Genomic DNA, 26,189 nt, shown 5'->3' with positions numbered 1-26,189 from the left:
GTGATGTGTTTTTTCTCTGCTACTGAGGCCTGAAAAGTGGCAGTGTATACATCCCAACAATAGCCTTTAAATGCAACACATCTGCCTTTTTCATGCACTCTGTTTATGTTTGGGTTCATTTAAATATTTGAATGATATATACACACGTGTTGCGGTGGAGAGCCCATTCACAATTTCACTCAAACTCTCTTGAACACATTACTCTATTTTGAACATATTAGTCCTGCTTAGCAAGCCCTTCAGGAAAACATCTGTCCTTTATTTTCCCTGAATAGTACTATTAACAGTTTTGAGCAGATGCTGCAGTCATGCTTTGGGGATCAAATATTGATCTTTTCTTTATTGTTACAGTTATGGAACTAATTGTTTACACAGCTGGTCTTCATTGCAGCAGTTCACCTGATTCATCTGTCTTACCAGAGTTTATTTGTCCTTGTTTTACTCTTAATGATCCTTGGTAGCTTTATACCCATCTCAGTATTATCATGTGCCCAAGTTTACACCAAATGTTAGAATGACATGTTCAAAGTTTAAAGTCAAATGAACAATGCTACTTGAAATTTCATTTTCCTAGTTTTTCCCCTGAAGCAAGTGTAAGAGTGACATTTTGCCCCATCTTTTAAGGTAGTTCAAACCAGCACCTGTCTTTAAGTTCTCTTCCTTCCTCAGTTTGATTGACATTTCAGAAAGAGGTAGGGAGTTGTAGAACTTGTACCAGGCTAGGTTAAATGGAGATTGAGCCCTCTGGCTAAACTTTGTAGAGGAAAATTAATCCAAGCCAAAAAGACCCACAGCCCCCAGGCCTGCAAATCAAATCCTCAGCTGACACTTACATGAGTCTAAAGCAACAAAAGGATATGGAAATAATTTTACTCCAATTTACTGTCTTGTCAGTGTGCCTCTAAAGAAGTGTTTGGTTCAATATTTTATTGTCACTCTTTTACTGCCGAGTGGTATACTCTTATTGGACAGGTTGAAAGCTGAGACAAAATTAGTCAAGGGGGGCGCAGATGTACAATGTTCCTATGGGGATTTGAAGTGTTTCTTAATAGTAACAAGCAGACAACAGCCTGATAACAACAAGGCAGAGAAGTGAAATTCTCTTAGTCTGTCAACCAAACTGAAAATCTGCTTTAAGGTTTGACCATGTACAAGTAGCTCTTCATTCTTTTTATGTGCGTGCCTATATATTAACAAACTGTATGTTAAACATATGTACTCTTTTTTGCAAAAAAAAAAAAAAAAGAAAAAGCATCACTGTAGGATCATATGAATAATCAGTGGTGGGAGATGTACTATGAAACTTTGCTTAAGTGCAAGTAGCAATATAAGAGTGTTAAATTACAACTAAAAGTCCTGAATTCAAAATGTTAAAGTAAGGAAATATTATCAGCTAAAAGGTTCTCTAGGAAAAATGGCCCCTGTGACTGATATTATATGTATATTATCATATGCTGTATTCCATTGCTAGATAGTCAGTAATGATGCATCAGTGATTAAAAGGTAATTTGATAAATCTGAGGGAGCATTATTAATGGGATATTAAAAAAACAAAAAAATCTGCAACACAAATTGTAGCTATTGTAGTCAGAGTATGTTTTCTTAATCACAGCAGCATCATTACCCAGCAACATAAAGCAAGCAGGATGCACTAGCGATTACCAACGCCCAAACGTTGAATGACAAGTAGGACTAAAGCTTTAACAACCAATCGACCAATGAATGTAATTTTCATTTAGCCTCTAGTCAACATTCTCTGGCGTGATCAGGGAATTCCAACTTTCCCTTGCTGGTATTTTCACTCCTCCATTTTTTGTGGATGGAGCAGTATAAACCTTTAACACCTCCCCAGGGATTACCTCCATTTAGCAAAGTGATAATAATCTCAAACTCATTACAGGAATGTGTGTAACTTGGCATGGCATAAAAGCTTTGAGGGAGAAGTGCTATGACATAAATCACTGGAGTAGGTTTTAGGACTGGTCATCTGTTTTTGTGTTTATCCTTATCAGCTGTACAAACCCTGTGGCAGTAACTAGCATCAGGCACAAACCTTATCGAACAGCTTTGTGATAGAAAAATTGTGGGTGTATTTTTGTAGCCTTCGATCCAATTTCAAATCTGTGTAGAGCAAGTTCAACAGAGTCTGAGTTATTACAGAAATGGGGAGATTTGGTGGGGGACCAGACAGCCAGAGTACATTAACTTTACTGGTGTCTTTGGGATGAAGAGCAGGCCAGATGCAAGAGAGGATGGATGGAATTGCCTGGCATATCTCCATACAAAAGTTTTTGGCAGGGTTATGTTAGTAGAAAAAAAGAAAATGTTTATTGGCCCGGTACCCTCTGTGTTTCTTTGAAATGTAATCATAACCCAAGCTGGACATATTTATTGCATATACAGGCAACTCACTGGAGTTGCAGCAGCTTATTATTTATCAATATTTAGTCAGCTAAATATACAGTGTAAATATGAAAATACAGTGGCTAAATCAGCTTGATTTATAAACCCTGAATTCCTGGCATAGAGCTCATTTTAAATCTCTTCAAATGAAAGTGGCAAACAAGAAAGACAAAGGACACTATGGACTCTTATTCTCGAGCAGTGGCAAAGCTGGCAGAGGCACAAAGCAAGGCGCCATTTTAGTTTCAGTTTGGGAATTTTGCTGCTTCAAACAAGCCTGTTTGCAGTGAGGAGGATGAAGCAGCACAGCTGATGTTGTTTTCATACAGATTAGAGGCGCAATTCAGATTTGCTAGCCATTTTAACATGAAATTGTGTCTGCAGTTCTACCTGCTCAGACCCCCTCTTCACAAGTGTATGCACAGTGTGTGGTGTGTATTTAATTTATAACACATAAAATATCCACCAAATGACATTTTAAATTAGATTATTGCAGAAGCATATATCCATCCACCCACCCACCCATCCTATCAATCAATTATCAATACTGCTTATCCTCAAGGGTCGCGGGGGGACTGGATCAAATCCCAGCTGACATTGGGCAAGAGGCGGGGTACACACTGGATTGAGAAGAATGTATCATGTTTGATTATATGATTCTTACTAAAAATGTGATCTACAACTAGTTGTATGAAGTAAGAATTAGAAATACTGTACCTATAGTCAGCAAACAGCAGCAGAAATATTGACACATATGAAAATATGTGGGTACATACTGTAAGTTAAAGCCACCATGTGTTCAAGAATCTATGGCAAAGCTTGTGGCTCTGTGGGATTGTACTTTGCACGGTGATTCTTTGAGCTAAATTTTAACGTCAGTGTGCTAGCATGCTCACCATGTTTACTATATTCACCTTTTTTTTTTTTTTTTTTAAGCATAGTAGTATTGCTAACAAGTGCTGTTCATGCTGATGGGAAAATCATTAATTCTGTAGTTATCTGGTCATCAACAATGGACGAGCAATTTTACATTTTGGCCTGATGTGGAATGTGGAATATCTGAACCAGGTTTAAAGACAATCCATCCAATGTTTAAGCTGTAATTAAAATAGTCAAAACCAAGTCAAGGACTATGACTGTCTGCACAAGACTACAGGACAATCAGTCAAGGAGATGTTGAGATATTATAGTGTGGTCCAAAGTGGTGAACCAACTGACCAGCATTACCATTTATATACCATACCATAGAGTGGCAGCTAAAATTTCCAGGTTTGGTGCTGCCCTGTGGCAGTTTCCAAAAACATATTGTTGCAGACAGCAATATGCAGTTCTACAGGGGAAAAATAGTTTTACCCATGGCCACTGAGATGAATTGACTGCAAGCAACAAGCTAATTGTTTTTACCAGGAACAAAAACTTTTGCCATCAGAGTAATTTAACAGATGCTCTAACTACATAATAAATCTGCACACAGTGTTATGAAATAATTAAAACTTCCAATATGGCACTGGGATCTAGTAAATGCAATAAATACTGTAAATACTGTGGGTGCAATTACAAGGCTTTGAGCTGGTAGGATAAATTGCCACAGCTCCTCTTCAATATTCCATTAAAAAGGCTACATGTTGTTGCTGACCCCGAGTAATCTCCTAGAGTTTTCTCTCAGGCTGTGCCACATCTTTGTTCCTTCCTCTTTGCTGTTCATGTTTATTTAACCACTCTTTTTTATCCAGATTAGTCTCACTAAAGCTCTTTAAATTAATCTCATTTACCCTCTTTTTCAACACACACACGGAGGGGCAGTTAGAGTTTGTAGTCATCTGCCTCATTTTCCTTAAGCTCCTATCATTACATCAGTCACATCCTGCTTAATCCTTCACTGCTGAGAACCACCAGGGGAGATGGATAACCCTGTGACCTCTTTGCTGCCTCTCTGTTTATTATTTGTACGTTAGATATCAGGATCTGAGGTGATTTAACAACTTAATAATGATCGACGGTTCTTTGGAACGCAAGTGAAACAGAGTCTGAGTCATTTCCCTGGTTTGGTAATGACCCCTTTTATTGTAGCTTAGCTTTGGCAGTAAGTTTGAGTACAGCACTTTGCTCTCCATATATCATAATCAGGATGTGGCAGAGGTTATTTACATTGTTCACAATCCAGTGTTTAGGCTCCTTCTTAATTCCATGGTTTGTTTCCAAGCACTATCTTCTGCTAGTGTGAACAAAGTTAGTCATGTTACTGCCAAATCTCTTGTGTTTTAATTGCGAGCGGCTTGGTGGAGTCGGGACTGAGAGCACTTGGCTGCTGTATGAAATGCTTTGTCACTGAACAGTAACATTAACAGGGCGAGAATACTGATGAGACCGGGTGACTCCAGACAGTCGAAATTCCTCAACTCATATGTTTTGACTGTTTTCAGTCTTCGCAGCGCCAGGTGTCGAAACTAAAATTTATTTGTCTCCCCGCTGAATATGTCTAAGAGCTGCTGAAGGGTGAAATGAGAAATCTGTCAAAATTTTTAAAGCATAGTTGTGTTCTAATCAGGTTATCTTATCGGAACAAGTTGTCTAGGCAGATGTTACAGATGCAGGTGTTTATTGGATAATTCTTTAAGTACAGCATAATGAGCATCTCTGTGGTTTTGACAGGATATGCTGATTTAAGCAGTATTATACTTTAATGCCTCATAGGAAAACCAGTCAAACAGACTCTGCAGCGTACTTTTTGTGGATTTACAGGCTGTCTGACCATCCTCTCAATGTTCCTACAAATGTGGACCAGACCGTGGAATCACTTACAGGTACAACACAGGTAGTGTAGTGCTAAATTGTTTTCCTGCATATGCCCTGACAATAATACAAGAACTGTAACTTGCTAAAATGCCCCAACCAAACAAATCAATTGAATCTTGACTTTGATTGGGCATACACAAGACTAGAACTTGAATAAGAATGCATTTGTCTCTTTGTGAAATGGTTCAAAGAGCCATGAAAAAAAAAAATCTGTGACAATTCATGGTGCAGATGGTTGCATTCGAGGCACAAACATTTTTTTCCCACTGGGGCTGCTGTCAACTTTCTTTGTTTTACAGAAAACATCAGTATCGCCAAAGCATAAACAGTTTAGTTGTGTAAGGTTATTATCATTACTTCTCCACCGTTTGAGTGGCAACAATTTAATGCCTGACGGAAAATAATGATTATTCCTCTGTCGCTGTAAAGTTTTTGTTTTCATTCTTGTAGCAACAGCACGTCATGAATGATAGACTGTACAAGTATCCGGCAAGTATGACAAGAAGTTTTAATTATGCCATATTGTTGTTGAACCAGTTTTGAATGTGTGTCCCTATTAGGAGATTGTTTTTAATAAATCCCTTTTTTGATTTACCTCTATTGTGACTTTTGCAATCTTTGGAGGTCTGGAATGTCTGAGAGAAAGTCAATTCCTTCACAGTAACATAATTCTGAGGACTGCAAGGGAATGACATGAGAAATCCCTCATCTCTTAATATGCACCAAATTTATTTACTCTCAGAGTGCCGCTGGGTCTAGTTCTAGTCTAGTCCACAGACTCACAGCATTTGCTCTTTCTATGTTCTCTCTGATGGATATACTACAAAAATGCATGCACATTTCACATTGATTTCCCCACCACCACCACCACTGCCACCACCCACCCCCATCATTATCAGAGCCTTGTCGTTGTGATTGTGCGGTGCATGTTTGCGTTCAGCGCAGCCATCAGTCAGTGGAAGTGACAGGACGGGACCCAACCTAACACAAGTCTTGTCTAAAGAGCGAGGTCGTTCGATCTCCGCTCCCCCCCCATCCATCAGAATGACATATGCAGATGGTTCTCTGTACAGCCATACGGCTTCTAGACATCAGTGGCTCCATATTTAACCTGCTCGTAAGTCCTGTCTGAGGGAGAACATTCATTTTAAACTTCATGTTTCTGGAGTTTGAAAGATTGTAGCATCTGTTGATGTGTTATTTTAATATTTTGTAGCACTGTCACCACTGATATTAAGCTTTCTTAATACATTAGCACAAGCTCATAGGTCAACAAAAAGTGTTGGTCGTGTGGTTCACTGGAGATTTACAAGCCAGCAGCAGCTTATATTACCTCTGCCTGACTCAAACATGAATTCCACTTAATTTAATAATTCACACGTGCTATTCCTTTGGGTCGTGACAGAGACAGAGAGGAGAGGCGGAATGAGAAAAGGTAGGAGGAAGGGATGATATAACATTTGTGATCTTGAACAACACTCTCCCTAAAATAGAAGCTAAAGAAGCAAGACTTCTATCTGTGATGCTCGGCTGAATTTACAGCCTTGAGGTGATCCGTGGACACATGAGATTAAGAGGTTTGTAGACTCCCATGTGTGAAACTCAAAAAAGCTTTCGTATTATAGCTATGCCACAAGTTTTAAACCAGAAAAAATAATCTGATGTGTTAGGGACAAACTATTGCAAAGCACACCATCAGTAAAACCAGCCACGCGTCTCCTGATGGAATATGCATGTACGACATGTTCTGCAGTTGTTCAGTTTTCTCTGCATTAAGAAATCCCAAACTGGAGAAATATTTTTGACTTGGTCTATCAAATTTTTATGATGTCTTCTCCAGCATCAAGCACCCTGCAGACTCAGTGCTAACTTTTTTACAGTTACACTTCATCTTGTACCTCTGAACATATGGTGAGCTTAAGATGTAGTGAGGACTCAAGTGACTGGCCTGAGTGAAAAGAAAATGGAAAATTAATTTAGAAGACAGCCCCAGGCTGAGCAAGCAAAATACAACATATATAATGAATGATTATGAATGTTGTTATGAAAGTTTTTGAGTTTCAGATTTCTTAAGTAGAAGTAGCCTTCAAACTTTTTTGTGGATCTGAACACATTTGGCATGTGTTTTCTTTTTCTTTCTTCTTTTTTTTTAAAAGATCCTGTGGTTTTACGAACTAGCTCTGCCTCTAAATTCCTCTACGTGGGTATCTGAATATTTTTTCAATAGCTGAAAAGATGTCATGGTTGGCTTTGGATGTGTGTAAATCCATTTTCCCCCATCACCGGCTTGCTATTTGCTTACACTGGGCATAATGAATCATTAATTCACCGCTGTCACTTGCAGCCTGCAGTCACCCTGAGCAGAATTAACTCTTGATCCAGCAGAGCGGAGAAGAAGCAAAGAAGTTGAGGAGCATGAGCCTTTCTATATTTGTTTCACTCCAAACAGCAAATTATGGATCAGTTTATGTGTTGAGAGGGTGGGTGTTTTCTAATGAGGCTGTTACGCCGCGCTCTCTGATGCATGTTGTTTTTGATTGTGTTTTGCATTTTTATAATTTTATTGTCTCTCATTATTCCCCCAACCTCCTGTTCATCTGTGCTGCAGGTATTTTCAGACTTTGAACAACAGATGATTTTCCATTCTTGTTTTTCCCTTTCAAATAAAGTATCCTCTCAATCTCAAAAAGGCTAAAAAAAATGTAATAAATAATTATTTAAAGGTAATAGATGAGTGGTTAAATTAACAGCTAAAAGTAATGGATTAATGGTTGTACTGCCACCTCAAGTGCTAAAAGTACAGTTTCAAACTTCACCAGACTGACTTAAACATTCACAGTTAAATTTTAAGTTTAAAATCAGTTCAAATGAACGCATTTGGAACGTAGCGGGTGGTGTCGAGGTCGAGAGTTCATCTGACAGGACTGCGGTGGTACGTCAGAGAAAAAGGTTGGTAACCATTGTAGAAAAAGAAACATTTTAGTTAACTAAAGTTGGCACCAGCAAGAATTTAAGTCACAGTGTCTCTCTCTGACGATGTAGAGTGTGTTTTAATTAGTCTAGATCGCTATCCCAAAATCTCTCATTAATGCCCTGTTGAAATCAGAGAGTAGTTATTATGGAGACATTAGCATGTACCTCCACATCATTATCTCCTCACTGGATAATAAACTGTGCCCCACAGATAAGGTCGCTGGTGTCCCACTGGACAACGAGACAGCTGCAAAATGAAATAAATCATTAGCTGAAAGACTTTGTAATTTAGTTAAAGCACCACAAAAGATATCCTCAAATTACTAAAATTCCCTTCCAGCTCGCTGTTGATGTTTTGAAAGTCATCTATGAACTCCACTGAGTTAATGTTAAAGTTAATGTTGCTTATGTTGTGACAACATTTTTCCGAAACAGAGAAAATGTACAATTTCTGAAGATGACTGCTCTGTTTAATACAAGTCAGCAGGCAGCCTGGTATTCTAAAAAAAGTTATTCCTCAGTTTTATTTTCAACAGCTGTGAGGCTCCATTTCTAAATCTTTCTCCCTCCTCTTTCTCGTCTCGTTGCTGTTTTCCATTCTGTGGTCCTGAGGAGAGAATTTTTTCCAATAAGGCTGCTGCTGCTTGACTTTCTCTTTGTCACCTCCTGTGGCAGAGACTCAGCTGTTCTCCCCTCCCCCTTCCTTAGTCACACAGGCATAGAGACACAGCCGGCCTAATTGGTAATAACCCTTCAGCTGTCATAACTGTGGCTCACTGCTGCTTTTTGGAGAAAATTGAAGAATACCTTTGCTGAAAACACGTTTGCTGTTTTATCACTGGTGTGACTTAGTGCGCACAGCTCTGTATCTGGTGGTACTAACATGCTGTTGTCTTTTAGTTTCCAGGATTACTGGGAAGTCACATGTGTTTTACAATTGATCGTGTTTTTCATTGTGTTTCTTATTTTATTAATGTTTTCTCTTTGCACAATTATCAGCTTAAATGTTGTATTTTCTCTTTAAAAATGCTGCACAGATACAGGTCAGATCTCTTCTCCATCATTGCTCATTTTTCAGTATGTTCTCTCAGAGCCTGAGACCCTGGGTCTGACCCTCACTGTTTATGACTTGCTGTTTGTGCAGCATTAAAAGGTCGAAAAGGCAAACAAAATGCCCCCGTGATTTCTAGAGGCAAGTTCTCACAACACTGGTAAACTTCTGATTCTGTCTAAACAATTCCCTGAAAACACAAACACTTCTCAGCATTAGCCAAGTTGAATTATGGCCGCAACATATTAAAAAAAAACACCCACTGAGTCTCATCTATGTGTGAGAAAAGACTTCATCTGTGTGTTTGTTTATGTGAGACATACAGCGTGCTCTGATTTAAGAAACCAAGGGAATTAGATTTTGTAATAAGTTTGTTCTCCTGGTGTTAGCGTTGACCTTTAGCCTAGATTGTTCACTTCTTTTGTGGACTACAGAGTCCACAGGAAGCATTTTATGACTTTTAGCAGTCCTGCAAGATGAAGGTTAGAAATAGCTTTCGCCTGACCATCTTTAGAAAACCATCTTTATTTGAAAACCAAGAATATTCTTTTGTTGGTATTGGCGCTCAGACAATGCGGTTAAATTCCTTTGTGCATGAATAATTCTTTTTGCTCCTTTTGGGACATTGTAATGAAGCCTTCTTTATTTTCTCATTCTTTCATGTCTCAACCGGTCCTGAGCTAAATGGAATTGGAACGGAGCACAGTGTTTGGGAGTCGGTGTTCTCCCATTTCTGATGACCGATGGCAGGAGAGGGATGAAAGGCCTAATGTAAAAAGCCATGCCTCTGCTTCTTTTCCTCCCCACCTCCCCTCCTCTCCTCTTTCCTCCCTCTTCACCTAAGCTGCAGTGCATCTTTTCGCAGTCATGAAAGAATGCAGGGGGGCTGGGGGGCTCTGCCAGTCCCGTTCATATACACAACACACAGATGTACAGACACACAGGCGCATATTCCACCTCTTCTTCCTGTCATCCTTTCAATTCTCCAACTTTTTTTTCCCCCACATTGTCCCTTTTCTTTCCACCTTGTTTCCAGGGTACTATATTTAACATGGGGGCAGAAAACAACCCACGGAGTTTTGGCTAAGTGAACACACTAAGAGCTTTGAGCTTCTGGGATTCTGGATTCTTTTATGCTACCTTGTGGTATTTGCAGTGATGAAGCCCTGGATGATGGCTAGCTAAATGGGCTGAGGAATTTCACTCTGTGCAGGAAGGATACACATCATTTGTCAAGCAAGCTGTCTTCAATTATCCATCAAACACAATACTAACCATTAACATGAACTTCAATGAAAAGCTTGTTTGTGCACCAGCTGGATATCACACATTTGGAGCAACTCATAAACAGGAATTAGGTTGTTATTTGGTCATCTTGCTACCAGACACAGAGCTGGTGCTGGTTCTGTTGATTTCTTTTCCATGATACCTCCCCCTGCAGTTAAAAAGAACAAGTTTCATCTTAAAAATCTGTTCTTTTTCGTTTGTGTTGCTCAGTTTGTGGTCCCATTTGTCCTAATAGTTGCATCCCCCCCCTGTGCCGATAACACCTCCGTGCCTCACGCCTCCTCTTATGCTGTCGACTCACTTTCAGAGTAGCTCTAATTGAGTTTTTGGACAGCCGGCCCAGTCTCAAACGCTCCATGAGAGATAAAAAGAAATTTGCATTACAACATCAAAGGGGCACCCCCACACCCTCACCCCATTCCACTTCTACACTCACCAACACATGATGAGATCAAATGAACATCTAAGGTCAGTGTAGCTCCAAAGGGTTAATGATGTGGAGACCATGTGCAGATTTTTAATTCACACTCTGGGCAGATAACTACCCTCAACCCATTCAAGTCTCATCCCTCCAATGATGACTCATGCACTTTGCACTTTGCGAACAACCTGTTTATTTATATGAATACATTTGACTGTAATTTGACATGGCTTGGCTTAGATCTGTCATTATCTGGCATTGCTCCACCAGGATCAATAGGCTGTTAATGGTGGCGGACGTGAGGTAGGCGGCACATCTAAATTTAGCAGTGGCATGAAGTATCCTGTAGTACAGAGACTTACTTGAAGTTAGAGGTAATTCAGTGAAGTGGCACATTTCAGAGCGGTTCACCAAGGTTCAAATTCAGTTTTCTTCTCTTTATCTCATATAGCCCTCTTATGTAATTCCCTATTTCTCAAAGAGTATATAATAACAGTTATGTCTCTTACTTGGACAGAGCAAATGATCCAACTATATTATACCCTGACACGCTCAGCCTCTACATTTCTTCGTCTCTACTTAGGAACAAAGTGGAGATATTTTGAGAGTGATGCTGCTACCCTTACCAACTACATAGACATTTATGTGGAGCTTTCATACCCAGAGCGACAAGATAGATTGTAATCCACTGACCTCAGCTGAGTGAAGTCAGCTAGATAAACAGGGAAGTGTGTGTGTTTGCCCATCCCAATTCAACACAGGAGATTCATTAATATGGCCTTGAGTCATTTTCTCAGATGACAAAAGGTTTTTTATCTGAGTGGCCATTCAACCTAGATGATTTGTCAACCCAGCAGGTATTCCAGGGCATTTCAAGAGCCGTTTATTGCGTTCACAATCAGATATTGTTTCAGTGTTGGTATTGCACCAGAGGGTCATTGTTGTCAAAGCCATAACCATCAAACCATCATGTAACAGCCAAAAAAACTCGGATGCAAAGGCTAGAGGAAAGGTCAGAGAAAATTCAAAGTAAATTGTGACATTTTCTTGTTTAAAAAAAAAAAAAAAAAATCCTTGAGGTCTTGTGTGTATCCTTGACCATGTCCTTTGCAAAGCAGACTTTTTCTGATTAGTTTAAATCCTGCCTTGTGTACATCCGCACTTGCCAGTTTGCTGTCTTGATGTTGTTGGCTTACTGTTACACTTCGATGCCAGTCAATCAGTGGAATAGCATGAAATTACAAACAAAACTCAGACCCAGTGTGAGGTTTGTGCTGCAACTAATTGTCAAAAAATTCCACAGTGTGGTTGCTGTGCTCTCATACACAAACTCTTATTTTGTTCATATAAATTTCAGCCAAATTCATTGATATAACAGAAAGATGTCTTAATGTTGATGATGATTAGCTTCTGAAAACCTTACTAACTTTAATTCAGTTGTTGTCTAGAGTTAGCATATATTCAAAGATCTGTCAATTTAAGAGTGTGTAGCAGCTTTCTTTGAATGTTGGTGGTAGGGTGACCTTTGTGTTTATATTTGGATCACAGATTATGCTTTTTAAGAGCTTGGCAACTGTCTAAGACTCATGCAGTTTTTTGCTAGGTCACTGAGACCTGTTCTGCCGTCAGTGCTGTTATGTCTGAAAACAAAAGATTGAATGAATCTTGAATCTGTCTTAAAACTGGCTGTGACAGTACCGGACTCTTCAGAGAGATGTCGTTAAACAAATGTGAGCGGGTGAGAATGCTTTGCTTTTTGGCAAATTTTCAAGGCCTCTCTGTTTCAGTCTTGTCTCTTTGAAAGATTACATAAGAATACACACCACAGTGTAACAGATCGCTTTCAGTGTTTTTAACTTCTTGAAACAGATGCCATAAAACTCAGTTTTGTTCAAATATGTCAGTGACAGAGATCTGAATGTCACCGTTCAAAGTTATACTTTTTGCTCTTAAAGTGTTGAATACCTAGACAAATACAGATGATCTCAGGTTCAAGTTCATTTATTTAAAAGAGGAAATTGCTATGTTCTCTTTTTACCTTTTAAAAATCATGTCCCACAGTTCATTTTATCTGGCCTTTATTTCATCCTATCCTCTTGCGTTCTCTCTGTCTCATTTTCATCTTTACCCCTCATCTCTTTCCTTCCTTTACGGCCTCATGGGCTTTATAGTGGCTGCCTCTCTTCCATCTGTTTCCCAATCAATTTGGTCTCATTTCCTGCCAATTGGTCCACCTCCATGAGCTAAGGCTCATTTAACAGGAAGCATTGCATGTTGAGATCATCAGCTGTAGTTATGGTGATCAGTCCGTGTGAACCTCTCGGTGTCACAGAAGCTTGCTTGGAGTTTGGCCATTTGTTTGAAGTTATGGACATAGCCCTTTACAAGACCACTGTGTGTGTATGTGTGTGTGTGTGTTTGTAAATGGCAGTTTTTTAGCAGATGGCTCATACTCATTTTAACAACGTGAAAGTTTAATGAAGAAAACATTTTGCCTGCGGCCAAAGCTGCTGTCAGAGTTTCTTTATTGATCTAGCAACCTGGTTTCTGTTAGTGTGATGCACAAATAAACAATTTGTTTGATGAAAAAAAAAAAAAAGAAAAATGAAAGTGATGTGCAGACAACTGACTGTAATCTGCAACAGAGCACTGTCAGTTCATTTTAATTGCAGAATCATGTGTAAGTATTTGCAAAACACAAACCATCCTCCCAGAACAGCAAATATGACTCTTCATTACTTTATTGCCACTTTCTTAAGCAATGTGTGATCTGTTAACATCATCATGAGTTTGGCACCAACATGGCGCCTGACTAATCTCTTTAAACAGTAATGTCATATGCATACAGTATTTATTATTGCTCATATTTTGCTCTCTCTGTTAGAGCTGCTGTCCTTGACCGAGCCCTGGTGTGGAGTCTGTGCTGTTCTCTTCAAGTACAACTGAACAGCAGGTCAGCTGCAGCTTTTTGTTTTCTCTCATAAATAATGTTAAAGGAAGCCTTAGCTTGTGGGTGGTGCCTGAGTGTTGATCAGGAGAGAGCTGAGCAGTAATGCTGGTGAGGGAGATGCACTTACACCTATTAACCTCTCCCATTTTACATCAGCCTCAGTAGACACTGAGGAAAAACATGTGGACTGTTGGCAGTCCACACACTCCGGGTAAGGTCTTATTTGGGTTAAGCTGCTTCAGGCCTCTTTGATAGCCTGCAATTGAGTTTCCCAGCTGACATGCATAAACCAATTAACAGAACATCCCTGTTCACCTTTGGTGGCTGGAAATGGCTTTTAGTGAAATAATTGAGCAGTAGGTGTGACTGAGGTGTGTTTCTTGTGTTTAACAGTTGTTAGACAATTTTTACACAGTACATCATTAAAAAAACGATCAGCATCACCAATCAGTTGATGTAAAAAAAAAAAAAATTACAACAGAGAAGACCTTATTCTCTTCTCCACTGGTAGATGTGAGAAGATGTAATATAATATGACACCTAAACTTTTTAAGTATGTGAGAATACTGTCCTCTTTATTGCAATCCAAGAGAACTTAATGTGTTTAAATCACACTATATCCACACAATACAGAGCCACATTGTCTGTCTTCTGCACATGAAGTAGCCTGTCTTATCAGTGGTAGCAGATGGAGAGCGTCCAAGTGAGAGGCTCAGTCTGGCTCCATGTATGTCAGAAGTAAGAGGATGACCTTGGCTGGATTTCAGCTGCAGTTCAACCATAAGAAACACACACTTTCTGTCCTTTTCTGTCTGTCTCTATGTATGTCTCTGTCGTTGCCTCTCTCTCTCTCTCTCATACACCACACAGACACACACACACATCTGCCCCGCTCCTACACATTCCTGTATGCAGCCTTACAGCTGGAGACAATATACACTCCTCCACACTATCACTTCATCAAAAAAAGTCATTTGTAAGACACTCACTGAGGCACAGAGGCTCTTGCAAAGCCCTTACAAGCAGGTGATTACATACTGAGTCATTTGTAGCATCTACCACAGCGAGATGAAGTATTTGCTGCTGGGTTAAGATGCTGCTTGATAGTTAATGTCAGAAGCTCACTCGGTAAACATTCTTCCCCTTTTGCCTAAACGTTCAATGAAGTTTTTATCCCCATTTTTATTATGCCCCAAAAGAACTTGCAGCTCTTAAATCAAGCCAACACTGGGTATTTGACTCATATGACATAAACCCCAAAACACATTAATCAAGGGCAGTTTTTCAGGGTCTATGTAGTTGTTCTCGCTGTGCTGCACTCACAGGGAAAGATAAACAGTCACTGTGAAAGGTGATATCAATGTATTTTTGGCCAATAAATTTGAAGAGCTTTGCTTGTAGATTTATATTGGACCATAGCTAGGTGAGATAAGGGGCTCCATTTAGGAAGAAGAGAGACGTGGGACTGCAAGGGAAAAGTGCTGTGAGATTTGCGGCCGGTTTATGTTTAATCTGCACAATCCAGCCCATCATGTTTTAGCTGTTACCACTGTGGTTTCTACGTGTATCACAGTGGCCATGTGCTGTACTTGTCAATCCCCTTCTGTTGGCCTGAAGAGAGAATCTATGTGCCTCCTTTTAATACAAATGAAGTTGCCAGTTTTACTGTTGCTTAATGCATGCAGAGGTTCATATTTACTCTATAAACCAGTTGTACCAGCTCCCTATACGTTCAAATGTAGTGTGGTGTATAGCAGAAATTGAGATTTACATATAATTAAGAAGTTTTTTCCTAGAGATTAATTGATACTAATTTTTTTCACCCTCTTGCTGCCAGGTGTAAGGTGTAATTATGTAGCTAACCAAAGCAACTAACAAAACTAAGTGTTGTGTGCATTTAGATCCAAAAGTGAAAGATCTGCCTCCTAACCCACAAATACAGCAGAAAATTGGACTTTTATTGCAGGGAATTGCAGCAGTGTTTTGTGATTTCCCCCCATGCCTTCCAGATGCTCAGTTTAAGGGTGTTTAACAAAAGTTTGCTGATTAAATGTGAGTTTCTTTTCATTTTCTTCACTGTTGCATTTTGAAAATGAGCACTTCCATATTTTCTTTTGCAGAGTAATTCACTATGAGACTGAGAACTAAAGCTTATATAATTACTTGACCTTTTATCTATTACTTTAAAGGAGTGGCCTTCACATGTACTGTATAACACATTTCACATTTTTCATTTCAGATTGATAATGAGCTATTGAACGACCACATTCTCTATCTGGATAATTACCATTTGGTATTATTGTGGGAAAAGCCCCCATCATTCATGGATTATTTAATGCAAATTGAGACTCAGATCAAGCTTGTTACAGATTTAAAGTGGAAACTTGAAAATGGTAATTGTCTCATTCGGTCCTCTTTATGGCTCCCTTAAGAATGACCCTCCAGACTCAGCTAAAATGTGGAGCAGATAGGCCAAGTGAGGTCGTCAGCATTAGGATGAAGCACTCCATGTTGTTAGAATGCCTTTAATAAAATGTTAGAAAACAGGTGTGGATTTTTATTTAAATGTGTGTGCTTTTGTTTTAGTCTTCATACAGCCAGTGGAAATGTCAGTGTTACTAAAAAAAGATGCGTCACAGCAATGAGAATCGTCCTCGCCCAGATATGTCATGCAACTTCCCATTAGAGGAGAAATGCTTCCACGATTGACCTTTGAGGTGTAATTTGTAAATGTTACGAAAAAGAGAGTAGTGGGCTCATTTGTTTCACAATACTAGAGGCGTGTATGAATTGTTTGAATATTAGTATCAAGCCCCTGCTTTGACCGCCCTCCATTCTGTTGCCCTTTTTCATTTACCCATCCAGGCCGGCTATGACTTCCGTTTTTAATAAATGCTTTTTTCAGTCTGGGAACCGTTCCATTATCTCTGATTATTTTTAATGACAAGCTCTTTTTTGTTGTACATTCATATTTGTCTCTTAAGACTTGAAGGCTGTTTTAATGAGCTCTCATAAGGTCTGCTTCCTTAGCCCCTGGCCAGATCCAGCTATGTGCAGCAGGCAACTCTACTAGACCAAGACTATATAAGGCATGAACACTTCCCTAGACATGAAGACATGCCATTCTTCCCTTTGACAGATATTATCCAGTGGGGAATGGTGGCTACAGTACTCGAGTAGATCCTTGATTAAAACATATTGCACAAATAAAGCATAAAGAAAGCTTTTAACACTGTTGCAGATGTTGAGGTAGATTACTGAGCAATATGAGCTATTTGGCAGTGACATTCATGAAAAGATGTACAAATTAGTAGCCAACTAAAGACCTTTGGCTCTGCTTTGAAAATATATATTTTCTGGAGAGAAAAAGCAGTTAATTTGGCTCAGATTGTACTGACGTAGTGTTAAGGGCTGCCCCACCTGTTGAAGCTTGCCATTCATTTCATATGTTGAAACAGTCAGTGTTCTATAGGTGCTGTACTCCCTAATATGGAAATATCCTCTTTAACTCATTCTCTCCTTTCCTCTCCTCTTCTCTCTCTCTGCCCCCTTGCTCCCTGTCTGCCTCCCAGACGCCATGATCCGTCTGGAGGAGGATAATCGCGCACCCCCTGAAGACAGCATGGACACCAAAAGGCACTCTGCTGAAAGGTGACCTCCAGAAACTTCACCTCCCCAAAACATTTGGTGAGTTAAGAGTCAGAGAATCCCTTGTATTTGCAAAAGACACCATCTCCTCTCTCACTGTCAACATTTGGCAGGATGTGCAGCTCCAAGCCATTCACTAATGTTCATGTTAGACATTTTAAATGAAGCCCTCTAAAACAGAACACATTATCCAAAGTCCTTTTCTCTGCTTTTATCTCTGCTCCCTTTGAGAAATGTTTTTTTTTCCTTTTGCATTTTTTTTTCTTTCTGAGGCATTGATTGACTCATCCATACTTAAGATTCACTATTTCCCCTCTGGCCTAAGTGAAAAAAAAAAAATCATTATTTCTTAATTAAAGTTTTGTCTTTTTTCTTTAGTGACCAAAGTATATTCTGGTATTATCTGAAATAGCCTTCAGTAGGATCAATAATCCTTTGCACAAAATGCAACCGCTTGTGAGTGATCATGTGTGTGAAAAGAATACAGTGATTGATATTGATCAGTCATTAAGGGTTAAGTTGTCACCTTGCATGTTTGTGTTTCGTGATGATCCGTCTAACTACTGCCACTCTGATATCTACACTGATGGAGTGATCAGTGTGGATATGACTGTGCTTAGACTGGATATATGACCTCATTCACAAATGTTTTTTGTCTTTCAGAATGAGGCTGGCAATATTCTGTGTTTTTGTCTCCCATTAAAAGAACCAAATGCAACAAGGTTCTAGTACATCTCTCACTGTTCTGGTATATTTTCTAACTTAATTTCCCTGTCTGTGTCACTCAAACCTATTCATTCCTGAAAACTGAAATCTTTTACAGAAAAACTCACAAATATGAAATTTCATTGTTCCAAATGGGCTCAGTATCTTCCTAAATTTGCTGAACACTGTAGCTTGTAGTAAACTTTCATAAATAGTGAATTTGAAAGGGACTATTTTCAGCTGCGGATTAATACACATTTGGTGCTCCAGTGAGTATTTCTGGCAGCAGATTTTGTTTATGTGGGATTCACTCAAATACTCTTTTCATGGCTTTGGTGACAATAAGGAAAATATACAATATCACCAGACTATTCCTGCTAAAATTATGAATCTGAAAAAGAGAAAAAATAAAACCCCACGTCTCATCTTTTAAACCTCCATAGACCACTAAATTGTAAATAGCCACATGAAAATGTTGGCTGATCATGTTTGATCGTAATTTGGATGCACATTCCAGGCAGTTTGTTATTAGCATAAGCAAAGGCCCATATAGGGCAGCAGTCCTCAGTGTTGCAAACCATCTGCAAGTTATTACCTGTGGAGACTTAATATCAGTGCACACAAGACCGGAAAAATAAACAAACATAATAATATTAGACTGACAATCACAATACCAAAATACACACCAATACCAAATAAACACCAATACTACTACCACTACTTCTACCAACAATAATAAATGTGATGTGTAATAATGTGTAATGTGATTAGAGGCCCAGAGAAATAGAGAGCTTGGGAAAATATCAGCTGTGCTGCATGAACACAGCATATTCGTGGTTTGATTGAAACAAGTGGCTTGATTTAGAATAAGAACCCTTGAAATGTCGCCGAAGGCAAAGTATTAGCACCACAGGAGGGGGACAGGCAGTTCCCTAGCAACTGAAATAGATATGTGCTTTAGATCCAGAATTGGAAAGGCTAGGATTTTGGTTGTATGGTTGAATTGCCACTTGTGACCTAGCAGCAGATATACAGGCATTTCTGTGATTTACTCTCTAGTGTGCCAAAAATGGTAACCTTACGGTACATGTAGAGGGCTGATTTCAACAGGCATGAATACACAGTGAGGAAAAAATGAAAATGGTAGCTTCAGAAGAATATTTAATATTTTCACTATGTATATTATGCTTTATTTATTAACCATGGCCTAAGGCTTGCCACAAAACTGTTGGGTTACAAGTGGTCCTGACCACACATAAAAAGCTATTGCATTCATATCAGTCTTTGTTTTCCAAATGAAAACAAATGCCAAGAGTTATGAAACTATAACCTTGTTTGAAAGTAATAAAATTCACCCCCTGAGCGTAACATGGGGCTGATTTTGTGTGATAGTACCATCTACATGGTGCATCATGCTGCAGACCTTGTTATGTGATAAAACATTACCTTCAGCTCCCCTGAAAAGTTAGTATTAGATGAAATAGCCTTTGGCCACCAGAGTGCCTCTTTATGGAAATCAGGTCTTGCACAGAAGTGATGATTGATAGCAGACTTGTATTCATTTGAGAGTAGAGAACCTCAGGCTATAATCAATGCAATCTCTGTAAGTGAAACTAACAAAAAAAACCATTAACATCAAGCAAACATTAAAAAAAAAAAAAATCATTTTCATTAACTGGCCTGAGGCGAGACTCGTTTGTCATAGAGGAAATGGCACATATGTGTAGTGTAAATGTTGTTACTCCATACAGAGTTCAGTGGGTTTACAGTTTGTCACTAGGCGTATCTATGAGCGTGGGTACAACAGCAGGAGTGGTTAAAAGCACTTGAGCATTGGATAGAATTCAGTCAGCGTGCATTTAATTTGGGTTTGCGGTAGCAGGAGGCACAGACATGGTTACACAGGAGATATGGATGAGCACATTTGGGTGTGAGTGCAGGAAGGCACAGATAAACCATTTCTGTCACCTCATTTCTTAGAATATGATTACCTGTCCAAAGTAAAGTGTTTGCCCCACGTTTGCTCTGCCTTATCTATGTCATCTATTAGTTGCATTGTTAGATTTTAGTGGATATTCAGGACGTTAGTGGCAGATTGTAATCACTGATTCAAGGTTTGAAATGCTTTTAGGAATGCTGTTTATCCGAAACCAACAATTGAAGAGGTCACTGGAGAAATCTTTCCAACATAGGAGAATAATGATCCTGAAACTATATGATGTGCCCCGTTGCCCTTCGTATTGCCCTTCGTATTCCATATACTTTTTTCTTCTTACTATTATTAAAAAACAAAAGATAACCGCTTCAGAATCACAGATGTCATGCACAACAACAAATCCTACTACACACACACACACACACACACACATGAAAGCACATTGTCGGCCACCAGGTTACTTTGACCCAGAGCACAACACGAGGGTTAATGAAGTCTAGTTTGTTTGCCAAATTATACGGCAGGCCAGAATTCTATAGAAGTTACTCTTAATTCCTCCATGGAAAAAACTTTTTAAAATTAATACAATTTTGTAGAGATCTGAAATGCTGCAACAGCAATTTGTCCTGCATTTTAAAATCCTCAAGTTGTGCAAGATTGAAGGAACTCTTTATTACTCACTTCTGTAGGCTAGATTTTACATGTAGATGTTTTAAAAGTTGCAGTTTAATCATAACTACACACAGAATGCATTTCCTACACTTTTTAAAGCCACAACCTATAATATTCTATCAGTCCCTGTCATAATCTGTTCATTGTTTCTTGCTCAATATCCTAGCCATGTCTGTCAAAGTCAAACTGATGGAGTGTTTTTGAGAACAAAAGGTGAATCACAGTTAAGAAAACCAATCCAGTGGGACTTCATTAGGCAGCAATAGAATACTTCAAACATTATAAAAACCTATTTGGTATTCAGCTGCAGTTCTCAGGGGCTTATACTTGCAATTACAGAATAATCTTTGACTAAGTTAGGAAATCTCTCATCTAACAAGTCCATTAATACACGCATGGATGCGCACACACACACACATGCATATACTCACATTCTTACACTAAGCTTTCTCTGCTGACATCTTTACTGTCCACACAATGTTTTGATGAAACTATAGCAGGATTACATTACAGATTTTTAACACTGCAGTGCTTGTTTTCAGTCCTCTTAAACACTGTTCAGCTGTGCCAAATCGTCATCTCAGTCTTTATTAATAGCTTTTCAATTTCAAGTGTGTAAGCAGTTGTCAACAAAGTGTGTTTTATAGGAATGCACTCATCATGTTTTTTTGCCAAGATCCTCATCCAGGTCACTTGATATTTAGCATCTGTCTATTCCCAAGTTCCAATATGATACTTTTATTTTTACACAACACAGCAGCATACTAAATATTAAATTAGGAATATGCTAAAATTAGTATAACAGTTTGGCAGGGCCATTTTATTCTACACTTTTTCTCAACAATCCATGCTTCCTGCACATATTTGACTCATTCAAAACACCAGGGCCTATAGTTTCTGAATTGCTTTGATTTGTATAATATATGTAAATGTGGAGTATTGGTTTGGATTTGTTGGAACACAAAGGTTTGGGCAGGATATAGACAGCCTCTCTCTCCAACAATTAAGTTCAAATACAGTTTTTTAACCAACTGCAGCACTTCAGAAGTATGGTACTTGTGCAAAATGTTGCTGAAATAGATTTGAAGTGACTCTTTTTCTTAACCTCTGCTCTCTTTGCTGTCACTGTGCATATATCCTCATTAAAACAGTTGGCTGCTCTTCATTTTTTGTGCAACTCTCTCTTGTTCATCTAATCACTGTAACTGTATCTTTGCAGTTGCAATGTTTTAATGAAACAAAATGGAAACCTTTTAGTGATTATTTTAAAAGATGCCTTTCTTGTGACTACTTGACGACCTTACTGATTCACTTAGGATGTTCTCTTCTTGTGAGGAATAAGTTGTTCACTTGTTGCATAGTGTAAACTGCATACTGTATATTATAGACTGGACATTATAACATTTCCAGCAGGACTAAAAACTGTTAAAACTACAACTGACAGGAATAGTGCTAAACAGGTCAGAGTACAGTGCCTATTTTTAATCCATCCAGAGTGGTGATCACAGAGGGAATTAATTTGTATTTTTGATTTTGATTTTTTGTAGATGTTTTTTCTGGGCCAATGGAACTTGATGGTAACGTGATGGTAGGAACTAGAAGGATTGTTGGAGGGGGTTTGCGGAGTCCTGCTTTATCAGAGTGGCTTTCCTGATTACTGACGGGGTGTACAGTTCAGACAGGAGAGTTTTGGGTGAACTAGCCATCTTGTGGGCCTGATTAGTTAAATGGGGGAGTTTTGTGTTTGATGGTGAGGACGTTAGACCACGCTGAAATGTTGTAGGTGAGTGTAAATTCAATCAGTGTCCTGTAAACCAGGGTTAAAATGTCCTTATTAACATTACAAATCCGGAGCTTCCTCAGCAGGTGGAGGCATTGCTGGGCTTTCTTGTATATAGAGTTGGTGTGCTTTGAAAAAGGACGAGGCAGTGTCTATCTCTGTCCTAAGGTATTTAAATGATTGTACTTGCTCTGCCGACTGGCCTTTGATATAGACGGCTTGGAAAAGAGCGGGCTGTTGTGAGTCTGGTTTCTCTCCGCTCCCACAGTACAGCTCCTTGGTCTTGGTGTTGTCGAGCTCAAGGGAGCTTTCCCGAAAATGTCTGGGCCACGTTGTTTACTGCCTGATGGTATTCAGACATAGCACTGGTGCCAGTCAGGTGGGCCACAAGTGCCACATCATCCACATACTTTAAAAGTGTCATTCCTTCACTACTGCAGGAGATGCTGTTGGAGTAAACAGTCAAGAAAATGGGGGATAAAACACAACCCTGGGGGAACCCAGTGTTTAAAATCCCCTTACTGGCTGGTTGGTTCATCTGTGATCACATAGATGTTACAGTGTGCTCTGCCTAAACCTTAATTTGTTTCATTTTATGTCAAAAAAAGAGCAACTTCAGAAGGACACAGTACAAAGTGTCAAATCAAAGCACAACATCCTTCAACAAATATACATCATGTTCCGTGTATCATTTGTAGCCAGAAATCTCCTGTGTTCTCTAAATGTTCTGTCTTTTCCAGTCCATTCTTTTCTGTGTAGAGCTGTTTATGTATGTGTAGTATGTATTAGCTGTTTTAGGGCACAGTGGTGAACTTCATAAATATGCTGGGTGCTGAGATGTAGCAGCCCTGTGGGTATGAGGTGAAGCCTCTGGGGACAGATTGAAGAAGTCATGGGTGTTAAGGGAAGGTACCACAGCTTGCAATGCTGCACATCCAGAGCTGTGACATTTTTTCTGATGACTTTTTATTCTGGAGTCAAAGCCTTAGAGGTGCTGTCATGTCAAGACTAAATGCTGTGTCATTCCCACTGAATTAAGAAGTGATGGATCTAGTAATTTGTACTGTTAAACAGTTTCTAATAGCAAATACCGTGAGAGTGGCTATTTTACTGTCGAAGTGCAACTGGTGTTTTTAATTTAATATTTAGCAATAACTGTTGATTTTTATTTGTATTGCTATTCTCCAGTATTCTCTAGTCTTTCCTCGTCTGCGCTCCATAGAGTTTTGGGGTGATGATGGCACATAATATGTTGGATGTAATGAGCCTAATTTGGTTTCTGGCCATATTGCACAACCCTTTAGCCAAGTCCCTTTCCTGCACTTTACCAGCTCATCCACCGACTGCTTTGTCCAAAGGCAGCTTTGGCTCAAATTGCTGCCTCTCTCTGTCAATATGTTTTCTCCACAGCAATCTGTCTTTTCTGTGATCGAGTTTTCTTGCTGCAAAAAGCTTGCACAGTACTCAGAGCTAATCCTCTATACCTTTGGTGTACCTGTCCCATAATGTCTCGGCACCTATTATGCCTTCCAGGTGCTTCTTTTAAATTTAATTTTCAGCTTGTTGGCACTGTAAGCTGTCCTTGCATTTGTGCAGTCTGTGGACTTGATTTAGGCAGTTCAAAGTGTTTTCCTATAAAAAGTCATACTCCAATAGGACTCTGAGCCATTTCCTCACCTCTCCAACATCTTTTACTCAGATATTTTTTATCTCCTATACTATACATTTACGGCTGCATCATAACACAGCCATACAGCCTTTTTCATTCTGGTTGCCAGGTCTTCACTGTCACTATGTTTTCAGCCTCCATCTGCATGTTGAGTGTTATTCAATTCATGTATGGGAACACTGTAGCACATAGAAGTGAGGCACAGCTGTCCTAACAGCTGTCCTCCACTGCCACCACCTACTTTCATGTTGTGACTATTACATCCATTTCCTTACATTATGCCCACAGTGAAAGCTGAAGTGGAAGCTATGTACTTAGTTGAACTGACGAAAACCTTCTCTTTTTTTTTCCTTTACCTCCCTCCACAAAATTCTCTGGTTTTATTATCCTTCCTATTTCAGCTGCACGAACACACAGTCTCATACCTGCTAGAGACAGTGTCCAGATGTGTCTCTCCAACTTTTCTCCTGTGGCATAAATATATTTTTATGTGGTGGCTTTCAATTCATGCAGTTCTTTAGTCAGCCAGTAGACATGTTATTCCTCAGATGTGGAATGCAGTGGTAGAAACAACACTGTAGCCTAACCTCTGCACATGTTTGCAATATTTAATACAGCCCATACACTACCACCTCTCCCTAGACACTCCAGGAATTTTAATGGATACAGGCTACACACTGGCTTTTTCTTGGGTATAGTGGCTTTAGCCATTAACTTGTTGTTCCTACAGGATTAATCATGCAACATTAAATGTTTCTGGCAACTGGCAATATAACTTGGAAACTAAAAGCATTTGAACCAAAATGCACGAGAGTTAGAATCCAAATCTACCTACACTGTCGGCCCATAAAGTTGGAATAAAATATTTTTTACCTCTTCTCATGAAATGATTGTGACAATGTGATTTATTCTTAATAGATAAAAAGTATATCTTCTCAAAACAAAACTGGTAACTGGGACTCAGTATGTAATCATTGCACCTGGTCAAAGATGATTACTGATGTGTATAAATAGGAATAAAAAGAGGAATGTGTCTGAAAAAAGTATTCCAACTTTATGGGCAACAGTGTATATTATCTAGGTTCTTTACATAACAACATTATTTAATTTTAGTGTAAACCCATGTCATACGCTTCATAGTACTGGACCTCACACATTCTGTAAAGTACAAACAGGACAAATGACAAATGCTTTTTCAGGTCACAGCACTCACAAACACAAAAAAACATGTTTTAAAGCAGTCCATTTAAAGGCAAGAGCATAGTATAGTCAGGACACTTAATTAAATTTTATTATCTCAGAATGACTCCATCACACTAACAGTGTTGTTTTAGCAGTAAAAGTTATTGATTGGAACAAGGCAGCACAAGTTAGAATTACACACCACTAGGTCACAGCTTATTATTTGAAGAAGAAAAAACATTTGTTGCCTTTAGTCAGTGGTTTTTAGGCTTTTATTCTGTTTCTGTTTCTAAATCAGTGTTTAAATTTTAACATTATTAAAGTTTGATTGCTAGTAACACAATATATTGAATTTTAACCATGGCAGTAGTATAGTCCACTACTTTTACCCAGACTGAAATATCCTAGCACTAGTTGTGAACTGCCATTAAATTTTGCACAGACATTCATTGTCTCCAGGGGATGAATCCTAATGATGTTGATGACTCTCTGACTTCTTTTTGTGGCACTATTACCTTAACATTTGTATTGAAATGTCTTGACAACTTTTGGATGTATTGCCATAAAATGTAGTTCAGACATTCATGTTCCCCTCAGGGTGACTTGTTATAACTTTGGTGACCCCCAGTGTTTTCATCGACCCCCTCATACCTCATAAGTCAAAGTCTTTATTTGTCCAATACTTTGGATTATGTCCTGCAAAAGTAATGACATTT

General features: G+C 39.0%; 1 protein-coding gene across 2 annotated transcripts in view; it reads left to right on the top strand.

Moving 5' to 3' along the window:
• The window catches only part of chrm3a (cholinergic receptor, muscarinic 3a), a 75,271-nt gene that overhangs the window by 6,898 nt on the left and 42,184 nt on the right, over positions 1 to 26,189 (top strand). Inside the window, exons 2-3 of one of the 2 annotated variants that reach the window (XM_018696989.2) lie at positions 13,816 to 13,884; positions 17,454 to 17,568. The gene's annotated coding sequence lies outside the window, so the exon portion shown is untranslated. The remainder of the gene's footprint in view (positions 1 to 13,815; positions 13,885 to 17,453; positions 17,569 to 26,189) is intronic. The other variant, XM_018696990.2, reaches the window with a different exon arrangement.

The sequence above is a fragment of the Lates calcarifer genome, linkage group LG16_LG22 (assembly GCF_001640805.2).
Source record: "Lates calcarifer isolate ASB-BC8 linkage group LG16_LG22, TLL_Latcal_v3, whole genome shotgun sequence".
NCBI lineage: Eukaryota > Metazoa > Chordata > Actinopteri > Centropomidae > Lates > Lates calcarifer.
Note: the sequence above shows the minus strand (reverse complement) of the source record. Positions and strands in the feature narration are given on the sequence as shown.